The following is a 17,199-nucleotide window of genomic DNA, read 5'->3' as shown; positions in this document are numbered from 1 at the left end:
TTAAGTATAGTCCCACAAATCTTAGTTAACCAGACTTATTGCTATGTAATAGGCAATAGTTTTTCTTTTAAAAGGCGGAAAAAGGATCAATTTCACAAAATTAATTAATTTAATCCTAAACTGGTGAAGGCTGTCTAATGACTCTCAGCCATATGTTAATGTATGCAACTCTTCAGTATGTTACGTGCATCCACTCAGCGGCTGTCTCTTATAGTTCCCAAATACAGGGCCTAATCTCCGGACCTAGCCTAAGCTGTAGGAGCTCATGCTTTTAGCTTTTGAGGTTCCCTCATTTATTCCTGATGTCAACTAAAGTGTCAGTCATCTCACTAGCATTGGCTGAGTGAGGGGCCTGACTTTAACAGAATACTCTTTATTTATTTTTTTTTTTTTTAAAAAGCATGAGATACTTCCTGCAGAGAGGGGACAAATTGTGACTGTCTTAAAAAAACTCAGAATTGACTTCAGGAAAAGCCTGATGTGTGATTAGATGGGACTGATTCTAGATGTGGTCAGTTTTGCCATCCAGACAAGATACGAAATGGAAGGTAAAAGGATGTTAGGTCGGACTGCTCTTCACAGTATGTTATAAAACACAGTATGGCTGTCAAAAGGTCCCTGCCTACATCTGACTGCAGAAAGTCTCTCTTGTTTCTCAGTTTATTCCAATATGCTCACGAGTTTCTTTGGCGTAAATGTCCAATAAATAATCATTGTTTATAATCAAGTTGCAGACGAAAAGCGCTACAGCAGTGCTAATTATTAACAGAACACACTGTGATGTTACACTAGGGTGACCAGATGTCCCAATTTGATATTGGGGCTTTTTCTTATATAGGCTCCTACTAGCCCCTCCCCCTCATTCCGATTTATCACACTTGCTGTCTGATCACCCTGTGTTACACCCCATATTCTGCATGGAAATATGGTTATGATATGGATATGACATAACTGAAATGTACTTTGTGCAAGATGGCACATGTAAGGTATCATTGGAAATGTTATGATTTACTGAATGTGTTTTATCCAATTTGTATGCATTTATCATTTTTGTATCTGAAGCGTGGAATATTGACCATGTCTCTGTATTTCAAATGTGCTATGTTGGATGAGGCCAAACAATGTTGGGGACTTATTGAAGAAATGTACACTAGCATAATGATCATCCCTGGAACCGTGTTCAGTAGAAACCTCTCACAGATAGCTCTGCACAATGGGAACTGTTTGACCCAGATCACAGCAACAAAGCTTTCCAGCAAGTTTTGGGGAGATATACAAGAGGGACAATGAGAACATGAGGGGTCCTCACTCTCCCTACAACAACACACCTAAAAACACCCAAGGAACAAAGACTGAACTGTGGGAAGTGATGGTCCCAAGCTAAGATCTTAAGCCTGTGTATAAAACCTGAAAAGCCAAGGCAACTTGTGCCTTAAGAATCTACCAGCTTTTTATCACTCCAGGTGAGAGTTTGTTAATTTGTATCCTACGTATCTAGTGTGTTAAACTCAGTTTGCAGCTTTTGTTTATTTACTAAGGTAATCTGCTTTGTTCTATTTTCTATCCCTTTAACTATTCAAAATCTACCTTTTGTAGTTAATAAACTTATTTTGTTTATTATTAAACCCAGTTTATTTAATTTCTAATGGGGAGGAGGAAGAAACCATGCACATCTCTCTTCACATTGAGGAAGAGGGCAGATTTTTATGAGTTTGCACTGTGCAGATTTTTCTGTAGTGCAAGACAGTATTATTTTGGGTTTGTCTCCCAAGGGGTGTGCACGTAAGTGCTAGGGGAGTCCTCTCACACAGAGCTGACTTCAGTCTGTGGCTGCAGCTGGGTAGGGCCCTACCTGTATGTGTGTGCTGCAAGAGGCCGGAGTGCCTAATTCAGCAAAACAGAGCAGGAACCCAGGCTGGTGGAGCTCAGTGAAATCCCAGTACATGAGGTGGCATCCCAGAAGGGGGGTCCAATCCATCTCTCACACACACACAATATCCCCTGATGCACAGAAATCTGAAACCTCTGCTTCAACAGGCACCAGAATAATCCATTAACCTTTGCATGAATGGTGAAGGGGAGGAAAATTATGAAATTAAATGCAAAGGTCCAACCATTAACAACCAGTAAAATGGAAACCTCAGAGAATTAGCAAGTTCAGGCAATTAATTTTTAATCATTACTCTTTATTCAAATCCCATGATATTTTTCCCTTAGCGTGACCCTCTCAGCCTGGGTCCTGATTAAGAAGAAACTGCTTGGTCAGAAATTCCCAGAGTCATGAGCACAGGTGTGTACCCAGCGTGGTTCACCCGTCACTGATACCTGTCCATTTTGTGGCGTGAGGGAGACTGTAGCGCATGTCTATCTGGAATGCACCAGGTTGAAGCCCATTTTTCAGCTCCTCCAGAACCTCTTGTTGAGGTTCTAGTTGCACTTTTCCCCACACCTCTTCATATATACACACCCTGTCTGTGGCTCCATGAAGTTGTGAGACTTCTTCGTCAACCTCCTCCTGGCGCTGGCCAAAGTTGCCATCTACAATACTGGGAGGAGGATCCTGGAGGGGAGGTGCTCTGTGATTGTGGGGCCTATTCCATTCCTTCCTTGTCTCATGCATCCGGGCGGAGTTCCTCTGGGCGGTGTCCGCTGACTCCCTACATAGCTTTGAGAAGTGGGTGCTGTCTGGGGTGCTCTGCTCAGTGTCCCTCTCTGAAGCCCTGCTTTTGAACTTCTGATCCTCCACTCCTGACCTGTTGTTCCTTAGTTGTCCCTAGTATTCAGTTGAGTCCTGGGTCTAGTGGATCCTCCCCTATGGTTTGGGGAGGGGCCTTTAGAGGTGGACAGGCTTGTGCCCGCCTGCCTCCTGGAATTCAATAAGGCAAACAGGAGAAGGCTGGGCTTGAGTTAAGTTAGCTTCACCTCTCCTTTTCCCCTGCCCCCAGATCCTGACCGTTTCTAAAATAGCTCCTAACGTGTTCCTTCAGTTGAGTGCTTCACAATATCATAGAGAACTCTGGTTTCTGAGAAACCATTCTCTGAGCTCCATGTTTATGAAACCTACAGTGCTCACGGTAGTCTCTATGCTGTGTCTCTGCTTTCATCATTATGCAAGAAGAGCTGAAAGGAGACTGACATGTTTGAGGGGTTCCCAGTATTTTGTTGACATTATCTTCCCCTGTTATGTTTTCCTCTCACTGGTGTCACAGCAGTCCCCATCCAAAGGTCTATAAGTTTCCTCCCATGCCACAGACTTGTGGCTCTTCCAGAAGTCTGACATCTACAGAAGTGTTTGTATTTTTCATTTGTACCTTTCTCAAGTTTTTTTTGGTTGTTTTATTTTCCAACCACCAGTAATTTTCATAGACAGCAACAGATAAGCTATAAATATCAGTAATAAGGAAAGATATGTGTTAAAATTAAATGGTAGCCTTTTAAAGCACCAACCCCAATTTTAATATTAAAAGAAAAGTGCTGTGTTTTCAGCGGTATGGGTGCATTTCCTTTATCTTCACCAAACAATATGTGGCCTTTACTTTTCCAGATTGGGTGTATTCCTAGATTAACAAAGCAAGAAAGGCAGAATGCATGGATGAAATCTGAAAAGTATATTCCAAGTCATATGAACAGCACACAGATTTTGCTTAGAATATGAAGTGATTCCTTCAAATACTGCTGATACTTCATGGAAAATCATCATCTGGAAAAGTGAGTCTGCCCTTTTATCTTATTTCATATTTTCTGTACTTTTCTATGCTTCTTTTACTTCTTTTCCAAAGACACTGACATAAAAGCAGGAGGGTTATTTCTAAAAAAATCCTTGTGCTCTCCTGAGCTTCACTTAAACTTCTCCCTTCCCTGAAGTCAAACTCTTCTGTTTGTAGTATCATATTCATGTCCATAGGAATATAATAAGTACTGTGATCATTTCTTTATAATTCTGAGCTGTACAGTGATTCTGAATGGCAACCAATTGTGATGTTAGAGAGGACTGTGAATTGATTGGGAATGAACAGCAGCAGATGAACACTTAAATACACGTCTTCATACAAATGTTCTTAAATAAAGAGCATAGAGAAAATATATAGAAACAATTATATCTGAACAAGATACTACATTAAAATAACATTAAAGTTGTAAAAACAGGCACAAAGGTTAGAAAGCGCTAGAATGAAGAGGGAGAGAAAATTCAAGTGGTAAATTGCAATAAATTTACTTCACTCATCTTTGCCCACTACTCCAGAACCCTGGGGCTTATTCTAACTATTCAAAACTCTGAGCTGCTTCAAACAGCTACCATTTAAAAAAAAATCAACAGTCAGAGAAATGCTTTTGCCTCCCACCAAAAATTTCCAAGATACTCATATGAGGTTTGAAATTGGGGCAGTGGAATTACTCTATATGTTGGGGTATCCACTTCCTCGTACAAGCCTGAAGAGATAAAATAGGCCAATTAATTTTATAGGCTGCATCTGGAAGTCATGAGGCCTAATAGCTGATGAAGCCCAGCTGCTGGAGGAGCTGGGATAAACTTATAAAAAGAGAAAGTTGTGGGTAAGAGACAGCTGGTCTGGGCTTGGGGTTGCCAACTTTCTAATGGCACAAAACTGAATACTCTCACCCCTTCTCTGAGGCCCCATACTCCACTCAATCCATTCCCCCCTCCCTTTCACCTGGCTGAGGCAAGGGACTGGAGTGTGGGAGGGGGTATGGGCTCTGGGCTGGGGGTGTGGGGTCTGGGGTGTGGCCAGAAATGAGCAGTTTGAGGTTCAGAAGGGTGCTGTGGGCTGAGATCAAGGGGTTTGAAGAGTGATCAGGGCTGGGGCAGGGGGTTGAGGCATGGGAGGGGGGCAGGGGTGCAGGCTTCAGGTGGCACTTACCTCAAGCAGCTCCCAGAAGCAGCATCATGTCCCTGCTCTGGCTCCTAACTGGAGACACAGCCAGGTGTGTCTGTGGTATGTTGCCCTGTCCACAGGTACCACCCATCCCCAGTTCTCATTGGTCATGATTCCAGGCCAATGGGAGCTGCAGAGCCAAGACTTGGGCTGGGGGCAGTGTGTGGAGCCCCCTGAGTGCCCTTACATGCAGGAGTCAGAGTGGGGCATGCTGCTGCTTCTAGAACCTGAGTGGAGCCATGGCAGGTAGGGAGCCTGCTTTAGCCCCGCTGTGCCACTGACTGGACTTTTTAAAGCCCAGTCATCAGTGCTGACTGGAGCCACCAGGGTCCCTTTTTGACCAGGCTTTTCAGTCAAAAACTGGACATCTGGCAACCCTAGAGAGGACTCTGGGTTGGGGCAGAGGATTGTGGTGCGAGAGGGGTTTTGAGGTTCAGGGTCCTGGTGGTGTTTACTGCAGCTCCCAGGAAGTGGCCGCCAGGTCCCTGCAGCCCCCAGCATGTGGGCAGCCAAGGAGGCTCATGCCCACAGGTGTTGCCCCCACATCTCCCATTGGTCATGGTTCCCAGCTAATGGGACCTGCTGAGCCGACAGTCAGGGTGGTGGCAGGGTGTGGAGCCTCTCTGGCCCCCCATGTGCCATGGGGTTTCAAGGACCTGGCAGCTGCTTTTGGGAGCCATACAAAGCTAGGGCAGGCAGGGAGCCTGCCTTCGCCCTGGGCCCCTGCTGCATCGCTGACCAGCTTTTAATGGCCCAGTCAGCAGTACTGATTGGAGCCGGCGGGGTACTTTTTTGACTGGGCATTCCGGTCAAAAACTGGACAGCTGGTAACCCTAGTTGGGCTATGGAACTGAGGCTGGTTGGCTGGAGTAAGCTGAGAGCTTGTGCTGGCCGAACAGAGCTGGAAATACTGGCTGAAAGAGAAAGGCTGGAAGTTATGTTGGCAAATGAGGGAGAAGAAGCAAGGGATGAGGAATGGCTTCAGAGCAGGAAGAAGCGGGCGAAGAAATAGAAATATCTGTATCTGAAAAACTGGGAGCAGGCAGGGAATGAAAAAAAAAGCAAGGAACAGGATCAACATTTTAATCAACAAATCATTAGTGGATGATACAAGAACAGGAGATGTTAATCCCTTGAAAACAGCAGAATGGGTCAGATGAAGTATTGCAGGTCTATTAAGAGCTAAAAGAATGCAGCTTGGAGGCTTATTAGTGGAATGCACACTTAAGAAATAGGCTGAGAAAACTCTTAAAACTACAATTTTAGGGAAAAGTCAGAGTAATTTGCCAGCCACTTAAATTTATGACAGAAGCAAGAGTGGTAACATAGGGATCCACTAGGTATGACTGAGGACTAAGTTAAAAGGGTGTAAGTGAGGACCAAGTGCTGCTTGTTAAGTGACCTATTAGCAAGAGAGGGGAGAACACACAACATCTACAACTCTTTGAAAAACGTTCAAAGATGCAGTGCTGCCTGATAGGGTTAATATAGGATATTTACTCTTCTGAGTTAAGACACGTAGCATGGCCCCTTTGAGATGTTATAAATGTTAAAGATTTGGGCATGTGGTGGCTCTCTGTAAGGAAAAAACAAGTTGTGGGAAATGTGGAGGAGAACACTTGTATGAGAACTGTGTAAGAAACAACTAAAATGCAACAGTGGTGGGGATAAGCACAGTGCAGCATACAAAAGGAGCATGGCAGCAGAAGGAGCTAGAGAGATACATAAAACTATTCATAAAATAGCCTATGCAAAAGCTACCAAAAATATTCAAAGCATAATGCAGAGAAAGAGGAAAATGCTAATGAGGGAAAAGAGCTACTGGTAAAATAATATGCAGTTCAGGGCAGGAAAGAAAACATAAGGAGGATAGATGAAGATATATATGGCTTGTAGGTAATGAGAAATTTATGGCATATATGATAGAAGTGATTAATTGTACTCTACAGACAGGGAAGAAGACTGAAAGAATAAAAATTATAACAAAAGGCACAGGAAAGTATTTGCATATAGCCAATCTCGTGATAGGCTGCATGCATGCAAATTTAAATGAAAGTAAAAATGTAGTTTAAGCAATGTGGTTTTAATGGTGGGTTTTTTGTTTTTGCTGGAATGCACATAGTTTAATAACACATGGACAGGAATTAAAGAAAACAGTTTTCTAAAACAGGAAAGCAAACCTGATGTGATATGAGCACAAGAAACCTAGGTAGTGAGAAAGTTACATTTGTTTAAATTGGCAGCATACGATATCCTCAGATGTGATCAAGAAATAACAGGAGGAGGGATGTGTGTGTATATATATATAAAGGAAGGTATTCACATGGATATACAGAATATAAATTTTGAGTTCAATACTGTTGAGGATCCTCTGCAGAATAATAGCACCTTAATACGTGTCTAGGATGTTTACAATCCATGTAAAAAAAATAGACAATCTAGAACTGGAAGAGTTAGTTAAAGGTGTCAAAGGCCCATATATTATTTGTGGAGACCTTAATAGCCATAATGATTTATGGGGAAGCAAAAAAACTGATTATAATGGCAAATGCCTGGAACAGTTCATAGACGTACACAATCTGGTATAGCTCAACACTGGAGCACCTTCTAGGTTTAATTCAGTGGCTGGAACATTTTCATGTTTAGAGCTAGGAATTGCAACAAGCGATGTAACAATTAAATGTAGCTGGGAAATCTATAAAGAAGATGGAATGAGAAGGCATCTGCAGGAGTTCCTACCTGGAGCCTTAGAAATTAAAACTGGGGACTCTTAAAGAGTAAGCGTACTTGTATAAGTAAAAATCTAGAGGAATTTCAATGATAATATAAAGGGAGTTTGTAGCAGCAGCCAACCTATAGGTAAGACATCAAATTGCCATAAAGATTCCAAGTTTTCAGAGTTATAGAAATAAGTTAACAGAATGAATGGAATATGAAGTAAAATCAAATTTACACCTTTCTATCATAAATGATAAAGTTGAAAGCTCTACCTAGGGTGGGGAGGGCCAAGGCTCTGAGGTGGGACCAAGCATTCTTTCTCTCAGGTGCTTGGCTAGTGGGTTTCTTTTCACATGCTCAGGGTCTGATCACCATATGTGGGGACAGGAAGGAATTTCCCCCCAGGTCAGATTGGCAGTGACCTTGGGGTTTTTTGGACTTCCTCTGCAATGTGCAGATGCGGGTCATTTACCAGGATTATCTGCATATATCTCACTTCATCATTTCCCTGTCTTTGTGGGGGCCAGAGACAATGGTTCTCACCCAGGCTTTTCTGTTCTCTGCCAGGGGCACATAATAGTCTAGTCTTCTGAGAGCTTAATACTTTGGTCCAATTTTTGATTGCTGAGTTTAGTGTGAGTGGTGGTGGACTGTCACGTATAGGAGATCAGACTAGATGATCTAGTGGTCCCTTCTGGCCCTAAACTGACTTTAAGTATAAATACAGAATTTGACCCCCGGTCAGATGTTGAGCCCTGCATGTTTGGATACAAAGTTCATGCTTACATCTGCAATTCCAAGTGCAGATGCCATGTGGATTGTTTATTAAGAACCCTCTGAATGGACAGAAGTATAGTACTACCTTCGTTTATAGTAGCTGGTTACTATAGATGACCAAAAGTCTTTTAGAACTCTTCTGAGTTGGGGGAGGGAAATGCACGGAGTCAGCTTGTGTAACTAGCAAATAATCGGGTATTACTTACATTATTTGGAATTTATTATACTTTGTGTAAAAATAATTTTCCTAACTTGTATCTTGCCTGACTGACCGGGATCATATTCTGACTTAACACAATAGTCTGTGTAAGACTTTTAATTTTAGCATGGTTGCATTGCGGTACAAGTCCAGGCAGAGTTTGGACCATATGTTTTGTTTTTATAATAAAACATAAAACATTTCCATTGTTGTACAAAGAACAGTGATTCTCTTCGAAGGCAGCTGGATAGTTAAGGAAATGATCCTTCAAGGTGAGTCTAAGAAGGGGCACTTCTGAAAATCAGGGCACTTATTTACATTCCCAAATATTCATTTTGGAGCCAACTTTAAGCACTCTTTTTTACTATTCTCAACTGAACTGTGTCAAGGACATGTGACAGGATACTAGTGTGCCAGAAGTGTGACATTTGTATCCAAAAAGGCCTATCCACATACAAATATCAAGGAACTTGATTACACCATGTTTGACCCCTAATGAGGTAATAAAATAGTTCCAGTTTTGTAGTATAGACTGGAATGGATGTCATTTGGAATATAGGTTTCAGAGTAACAGTCATCTGAGTAGAGACTTAATGAATTAATGGACACAAATCTGACATCAGGAATCATAACACTCAAAAACCAGTAGGAGAACACTTTAACCTGTCCGGTCATTCAATGATAGACCTGCAGGCAGCAATTTTGTAACAGAAAAGCTTCAAAAACAGACTCCAATTAGAAACTGCTGAGCTGGAATTGATATGCAAACTAGATACAATCAACTTAGGCTTGAATAGGGACTGGGAATGGCTGAGCCATTACAAACATTGAATCTATCTCCCCTTGTAAGTATTCTCACACTTCTTATCAAATTGTCTGTACTGGGCTATCTTGATTATCACTTCAAAAGTTTTTTTCTCTTACTTAATTGGCCTCTCAGAGTTGGTAAGACAACTCCCACCTTTTCATGTTCTCTGTATGTGTATATATATCTCCTCACTATATGTTCCATTCTATGCATCCGAAGAAGTGGGCTGTAGCCCACGACAGCTTATGCTCAAATAAATTTGTTAGTCTCTAAGGTGTCACAAGTACTCCTGTTCTTATTTGGAATACAGTACATTGTGCATGAATGAAAAGCACAACTATTTTTTATTAATGCATTACAACAAAAAGTCATACTAAATTGTGACATTTTAAATCATTGCCAAAAATGAAGGAAAAGCATTTTTCTAATGCTTCTAATGCTTCACTACAATGTCTGCTAATAGGTATTCACACTGAATAATGATGAATATACTTAAGTTAATTATTGAATTGTAGGAAGCCACATTTAAAAAATATTTGACTATCCATGAAAAGTGAAATTACTGTACTTGTGAACATTATTCCATTCCCAGTCCAAAAGAAATTGGGGTTTTAAATAATTAAGCACTTTGAGTGGAAAACTAATGAGTGCAGGAAGCCATGACTTCTGTTTTTAATTAATATATTGCACTTCTGGCTTACCACTAAGGGCTTAAAGAAGTTGTTGCTTTTATATTTCACTTCGAGTTTCTTAAAATGGACTATAGCAGAATAGTGACATTGTTAGTCTTGGTCAGTAACCAAGCAGTCTGAAGATTATTCAGTTTTCCTTCTTGGTACAGATAATGTGTGAGATGCTTCTACTTCTTGCTGTTAGCCAAGGAATAATACAATATACTAGCAAAGTGTGCATCATATTCCCCTCTGGAAGCTCACCCATCACTGCAACCAGATCAAGGGCTTACTCCTTGAAATCTGTGTTGTAATAATGACTCATGTGAGAGTTTCATAGTTTTGTGTTACTGCAAGAGGTGGCTTCCCTGGATTAAATCCTGTGGCAGCATGAGACAGCTTTCAACAGAAAGAGAAAAAATGGGTTGCATTTTATGTATTCTACTGATGCTGTTGGGTCTAAACTTTTGGTGAACTTTGGGGAGCCAAAACACACCCAGACTGGCTGTCTCTGCATAATCCTTCCTGAACCCTTTTGAACAAAACACTGACCTGCAAACTACTCATGACACCCCCTTTCTCAAGTAGCCATTAGCCTTTATCTCTATGCATTTACTTGTTAACTTGCTTTTCCTGTAAAATCTTGATTGATTATGCATGACCATTATCTTTTGTTAATCACTTTGTTTACTTCTGTGTATAAATATTGATGCTCACCCCTAATAAAGGGGCCACACTTAATCTGAAGCTTTTAGAGCTAAGGATAGTGTGAGCCCGTTGATCAACGCATTGGTGTCTGGTCTCTGACAGAATTGTGTGCCCTATACCAACTCCGCACGAACTCGGGTGCTGGAGAGGTGAGTGAGGACTTGCTTTATTTACCTAACAATTTGGGGGCTCGTCCGGGATTCCTTCTGGTGCGGTACCTCTGTCCAGTGGTCAGACCACTCATATATGAATTGGCAAGGCGCCACAGGAGATTTCTCCCAGCCAATTCAATATTGAGGGGTCGTGTATTGGACAGCAGGGTAAACGCCAGCTGGAGGGCTCCTGTCAGACACCATGGGTCAAGGGACTAGCGTGCCTCTTGAGAGTCCGTTGGGGATTGTAAATAAGTTATGGAATGAAGGGAAACTCCCAGTACAGACAGGAATGTCTAGGAAGAAGTTGTACACACTATGTGTAAGGAATTGGACTGGGTATACCGCGGTATTGGCCGACCCGGAGATGAGGTGGCCTTCGTATGGCTCTTTCGAACAGGCTGCCTTAAGAGGAGTAAAGAGCCAGATCGAAAAAGACCATCCGGGACAGTTAAGTTACTGGTTTTGTTGGGACACAGCAGCAGAGCTGTGGAAATCTTTAAAAATTATGGCAGTCAGGTACTCTCCTGAGAGTGAACCCCCTCCAGGTTATTTCGATGAAGGGTGTAGACCACGGCGTGTTTTGACTCATCAGCTGGTCCCCTCTGCACCTGCCCCTATTCCTCCACAGGGGGACTCTCTCCATGTAGCAGAGGGGAATCTGCAGGATCCCAGATTGGAATTTCTGCAGAAGGATGAGGAGGAAATGAAGGGGCAAACCTCGGGAGGAGTAGTTACTAGGCTAATGTCCAAGCAGATACAGCAGGGTGCATGCCCCCCCCCCGAGGATAGCCCAGAGGATGTCCCCGTCAAATCTCTTGCGAGTAATAAAAGTATAGTTAGAGAGATGCCTTTACAGGTGCACGATCAACCTTATCTGGGCAACAGATCTGCGAACAGATCGAGAGCGATTGTTAGAGAGACTCAAGGAAATGGCTCGCCGCTCGCCTAATCAGGCTAAGTTCATGCAGATTCGGCAGGAATCTGATGAGCCGCCCAGAAAGTTCTGGTCGAGGCTATTGGAGGGGGCCCGAATGTTCACTCAGATGGATCCTGAGAAAGAAGCAGACCACCCTACTCTTATTTCGTTTTTTGTGAATCAGTCGGTGCCCCCTGTGAGGGATTACTTCTTAAAGTTTCGCCCTGGTTGGGGAGGTGAGTCAGTCACTTCAGTGTTGGACGTAGCTGATTTTGCCTGGGAAAAAGAAAGGGAAAGTAGTAAAAAGAAAGAGAAAAAGGAAGAATATAAGCTGATGGCTTTAGCTTTTCACGGCGGTGTTCGAGGCAAAGGCCGTGGCCGTGGCAGGGGATTCCAGGGTGCTCGGGGAAGAGGGTCCTGGCGACCCCAGCCATCAGGAAATTGTTTTCAGTGCGGACAGCCCGGTCACTTTAAACGTGAATGCCCCTGGGGACGCCCAGAGGGTCTGGTTGCATCCGCAGATGCTTACACAAGTGAGGAATACACCCCTGCACCACCAGCTCAGCCCATTCCCCAGGCCTGGATCAACTACGGGAAACAGCAGCAGCCGCAGCAAACTCAGCCTCCTCAATGACGGTACCCCGGGGGCGAAGGCAAACAATGTGATGGTCTTATTTCCTTAATGTCTTTAGCCGGCTCCTTTCTCACTTTCTCCCCTCCCAGCAAAGAGCCTCGTTTAACCCTTTCAGTCCAGGGACTGCCTGTCTCTTTCCTCATTGATACTGGGGCTACTTTCTCTCTTTTAAATCATGCCCCCTCTCCCTGGCTATCCTCTGAGATTAAAACTGCGACTGGGGTGGAGGGCAACCCACAGTCTCTGGGACTCACTCTGCCTTTGAATGTTATTTATGCTGATAAATGTTTTCCTCACCGTTTTCTTTTTTCCCCAGCTTGTCCGATCCCTTTGATGGGCCGGGATTTACTCTGTAAGCTTGAGGCTACTTTAACCTGCACTCCTGAAGGGGTAGGATTATTGATGACAGTGTTAGGAGATTCGGCCCCTACTCAGGGTAATTGGGAAACACCCCCCTCTCTCTCCCCTGACCTCACTGACTTGCCTCCAACCCTCTGGGGAATTTCTGACACTGATGTTGGCCTGCTCCTTTCGGCAGAGCCCGTAAGGATTCAGGTGAAGCCTTCCTTAACCCCCCCGTCAGTCCCTCAATACCCCCTGTCGCTGAAAGCCCGGGAGGGCATCCGCCCCATTATCAAGGGATTCATTGCACAAAAGCTAGTCCGCCCTCAGCGCACTCCCTGTAACACCCCTATACTGCCTGTCAAAAAGCCTCCTAAAAAGGACGGAGACCCTGTTCGTTGGCGCTTTGTACAGGATCTACGAGTTGTTAATCAGTATGTGGTCCCTCTTCATGCAGTAGTTCCTGACCCAGCTACTATCATCAGCCAAATCCCCTGGGATGCTGAGTGGTTCACTGTTATTGACTTAAAATCAGCTTTTTTCAGCATTCCTGTGCACCCAGACTCTCAGTATCTCTTTGGTTTCACCTGGGAGGGACAAAGTTATGTCTGGCAACGACTTCCTCAAGGCTACAGAGACAGCCCCACGATTTTCAGCCAGTGCCTCCGCCACGACTTGGAAGGTTTCACCAGTCCACAGGGATCCACATTGGTCCTATACGTAGATGACATCCTATTAGGTAATCGCAAAGAAGCTGCCCTCCGCATCGATGGTAAGGCACTTTTATTATACCTACACACCAAAGGCCACAAGGTAGACCCTAAAAAGATTCAGTGGGTCTCACAGAAGGTCCGATATCTGGGCTTCCTGTTAACCCCAGAGGGAAGACAGATGGACCCAGCCCGCATAAAGACTATTCAAAACTGCCCTCTACCGAACACCAAGAAACAACTTCGAGGTTTCTTAGGATTAATTGGCTTCTGTCGCCCCTGGTTGCCGTCCTGCGGGGAGTTAAGCAAACCGCTCCACCGACTCACTGCTAACCTTGCTCCTGACCCTTTGCAGTGGTCCCCGGACACTATTCAAGCCTTTCAGTTACTCAAGGACAGTGTGGCCTCCTCCATGTCTCTCCACCCCCCCAATTACAGCAAACCCTTTCACCTTTTTGTCCACGAGAGGGGCGGAATTGCTAGTGGTGTCCTTACCCAGCTGAGCGGGCCCCACCATTTCCCGCTTGCTTTTTACTCTCAGCAAAATCGACCCTGTCGCTCAGGGAACCCCATCCTGCACCCAGACTCTGGCAGCAGCAGCCCTGCTGATCACAAAGGCAAAGAGCCTAACCCTGGGTCATTTTACCACGGTTTGGACCTCTCATGCCTTGTCAGCCCTTCTGCGTAGGGGCACAACCCAAGTCTTTTCGGCCCATCGTCAGCAACAGCTAGAGGCCGAACTCTTAGAAGACACTAACCTAATTTTTGAAAGGTGTGGACCCCTTAATCCAGCTACCTTGCTTCCTGACCTGCCAGTCCTCCAGGATCAGCACGACTGTGTGGAAGTAGTTTCCAGCATCTTACAGATAAGAGACAACCTGTTTGACGTGCCACTGGACAATCCCGATTGCATCCTCTTCTCGGACGGAAGCTCCTTCTATGTTGATGGCAAGCGTTTCACAGGTTATGCTGTCACCCCAGATGGGACATTCAAGAGGCCGCCTCACTGCCAGGCAACTGGGGAGCCCAAGCCGCTGAACTCTATGCCCTGGCCCAAGCTTGCCAGTTGGCCGCTGGTAAGACCGTTACCATTTTTACTGATAGCAAATATGCTTTTGGAGTTGTGCATTGTCATATCCACCTCTGGAAGTTTCGAGGTTTCCAGACAGCTGCCGGTAAACCCATTCAGCACCTCCCCCTCATCCACAAGCTTTTGGACACCCTCCAAAAACCCTCTGTCCTGGCTGTAGTTCACTGCCGGGCCCATACTAAAGATAGTAGCCCCGTTACCCGTGGGAATGCCCTGGCTGACGCCTCCGCCAAGAAGGCTGCCACCTTACCTTTAGCCATGCCCACATTGGCTATTGCAGCCTCCTCCTTTACTCCACCGCACCCTGTACCAGTACCCGCTGCTGAACTACAATCGTGGGAGAGCCTCGGGGCCACTCTGGTCAAAGGGACCTGGCTTATGCCAGATGGCCGAGCCTGCCTCCCTCGCTCCACATACCCCGTGGCAGTTCGCTGGCACCATGATAAAGGGGGTCACTACGGCACGCACGCCCTCGTGGACACCATCGCTCGCTGTTGGTATGCTCCAGGCATTCAACCCTATTGCCTATCAATAGTGAAAGCATGCAGCACATGTCAGCGTAATGGACCTGCTCCGCCTCTTAACAAAATTAAGGGTGGAAGACCTCCGCCTGCTGCTCCATTTCAACATCTTCAAATTGACTTTGCAGATATGCCAAAGGCTTTTGGGAAAAAGCACCTCCTTGTTTTGGTTTGCCCTCTGACTTCCTGGGTCGAAGCTTTTCCTACTGCTAATTGTACTGCTGCCACAGTGGCAAAGATTCTCCTTAGAGACATTGTACCCCGTTTTGGCATCCCTCTTGTGCTCGACTCAGATCGCGGACCTCACTTTACTGGTCATGTCCTTGGCCGTTTAGAACAAGGACTGGGCATTTCACACTCCTTTCATACACCCTACCACCCCCAGTCTAGCGGGAAAGTTGAGCGTATGAATAGGGAACTTAAGTTTACATTGGCTAAATACTGTCAGGAAACAGGATTAAAGTGGCCTCAGGTACTTCCTTTGGTCCTGTTTCACCTTCGTACTCGCCCAACCCGCGCATTGGGATTATCCCCCTTTGAACTGCTATATGGACACCCCCCTTTCAAAGGCGGGGCGCTACCACGTGCTGATGTTTCACTATTGGGAGGGGATCATATGACTGCGTGTCAGTTTCTCTCCCTACAGGCTCGCCTCCGTACCCTTTGGAAAGCCTCGCAGTTTTCCCAGACCGTGCCGCTGGAGGAACAGATCCACCTGTTCCAACCAGGGGACTTCGTCTGGGCCAAAAAGTTCGTTCGTGACGACACCCTCCAGCCAAGGTTTACTGGACCCCACCAGGTTCTTTTGACAACCCAGACTGCAGTGTTCCTGGAAGGACGCAAATCTTGGATCCACCACTCCCACGTCAAGCCAGCCGTAGTGGACCACAGTGACGGACCAGCAACTCTTGTCACCACTGAGGACACTGCCTTCGACCAGTGGACCAGCTTACCTCTCTCAGACATTAGACTTAAATTGACTCGAAAAAAATGAGAGGACCCTTTATTCTGACAACTGTATGTTTTTTTTTATGCTTTTTTAGTTTATTTTCTGCTTATGAAGATAATGCTTTTATTAGATATTCCCACAAGGTTAAAACTCGTATTTTAGGAAATAGAAGTAATTGCTGGGTATGTACTCAATTTCCAGTAAATGCAGCACAGGGACTCCCCTTCACACCCATTCCCCTAACCACTGCTAATATGACTTGGATGCCACCGACTAGGATAAAAGATCCAGTCCAACCCAATCTTACATGGGACAAAACAGGAGTGCCAATTAACAAATATCTCAGGGTAACCAATCAAACAGGATCACTGTGTTTTGTTAAAGGAAAAGGGTCAACTTTTGTGGGAACAAGTAAATGCAACATATATTTTAATGGCACCGCCTTTAGTAAAAATCTTGGCTTCAAGCCTTGCGCATCCCACTTATCCCATATGTGGATCCCTCACCCCGATCCAACCTTTTCAACTTTTTCATGGAGGGGCAGGTTTTCAGAGTCAGTTTTTAAAAAAGCCCTGCTCAGATCTCAAGGGTGTCCAACTAATTGTTAAAGGATACACAATTGCCTTCTACAACTGCTCAAGCAGTACTACACTGCCCTTTGAGAACAACACTACCAAATTGTGCCTCTGCAGTTCACACAACGACCCCTCTGCGTTACCAGGGGAACAGTGGTACAACGGGTGGTGGGTTACCTCCTACTTTGAGAAATAGAATACCCAAAACGCATTATATGGAACATACTGGGTGTGCGGGCCCAAAGCTTATTATTTTCTCTCCCCTGATTGGGCAGGGTCATGTTATTTGGCATGGCTAGCACCGCCTTCTCGCATCTCCCTCACTCCCCCTCATTTTCCCCACGTTCGTAACATCCGTGAAACTGACAGAGATATTAATCTCCGTGATGGTTTGTCCTGGCAGCGGTGGGCTGGTCACACTAGCTTGAAGGGTGCTATCATCCGTCTACAGGGACTATTAGAATCTTTGACCAATGAAACTGCAACCCTATTTGAAAATCAGGCCGGGGAAATGTCCCAGCTGCGCCAGTT

This window comes from Gopherus evgoodei, chromosome 3 (genome assembly GCF_007399415.2).
Source record: "Gopherus evgoodei ecotype Sinaloan lineage chromosome 3, rGopEvg1_v1.p, whole genome shotgun sequence".
NCBI lineage: Eukaryota > Metazoa > Chordata > Testudines > Testudinidae > Gopherus > Gopherus evgoodei.
The sequence above is the reverse complement of the archived record's forward strand: the minus strand, read 5'-3'. Positions refer to the sequence as shown.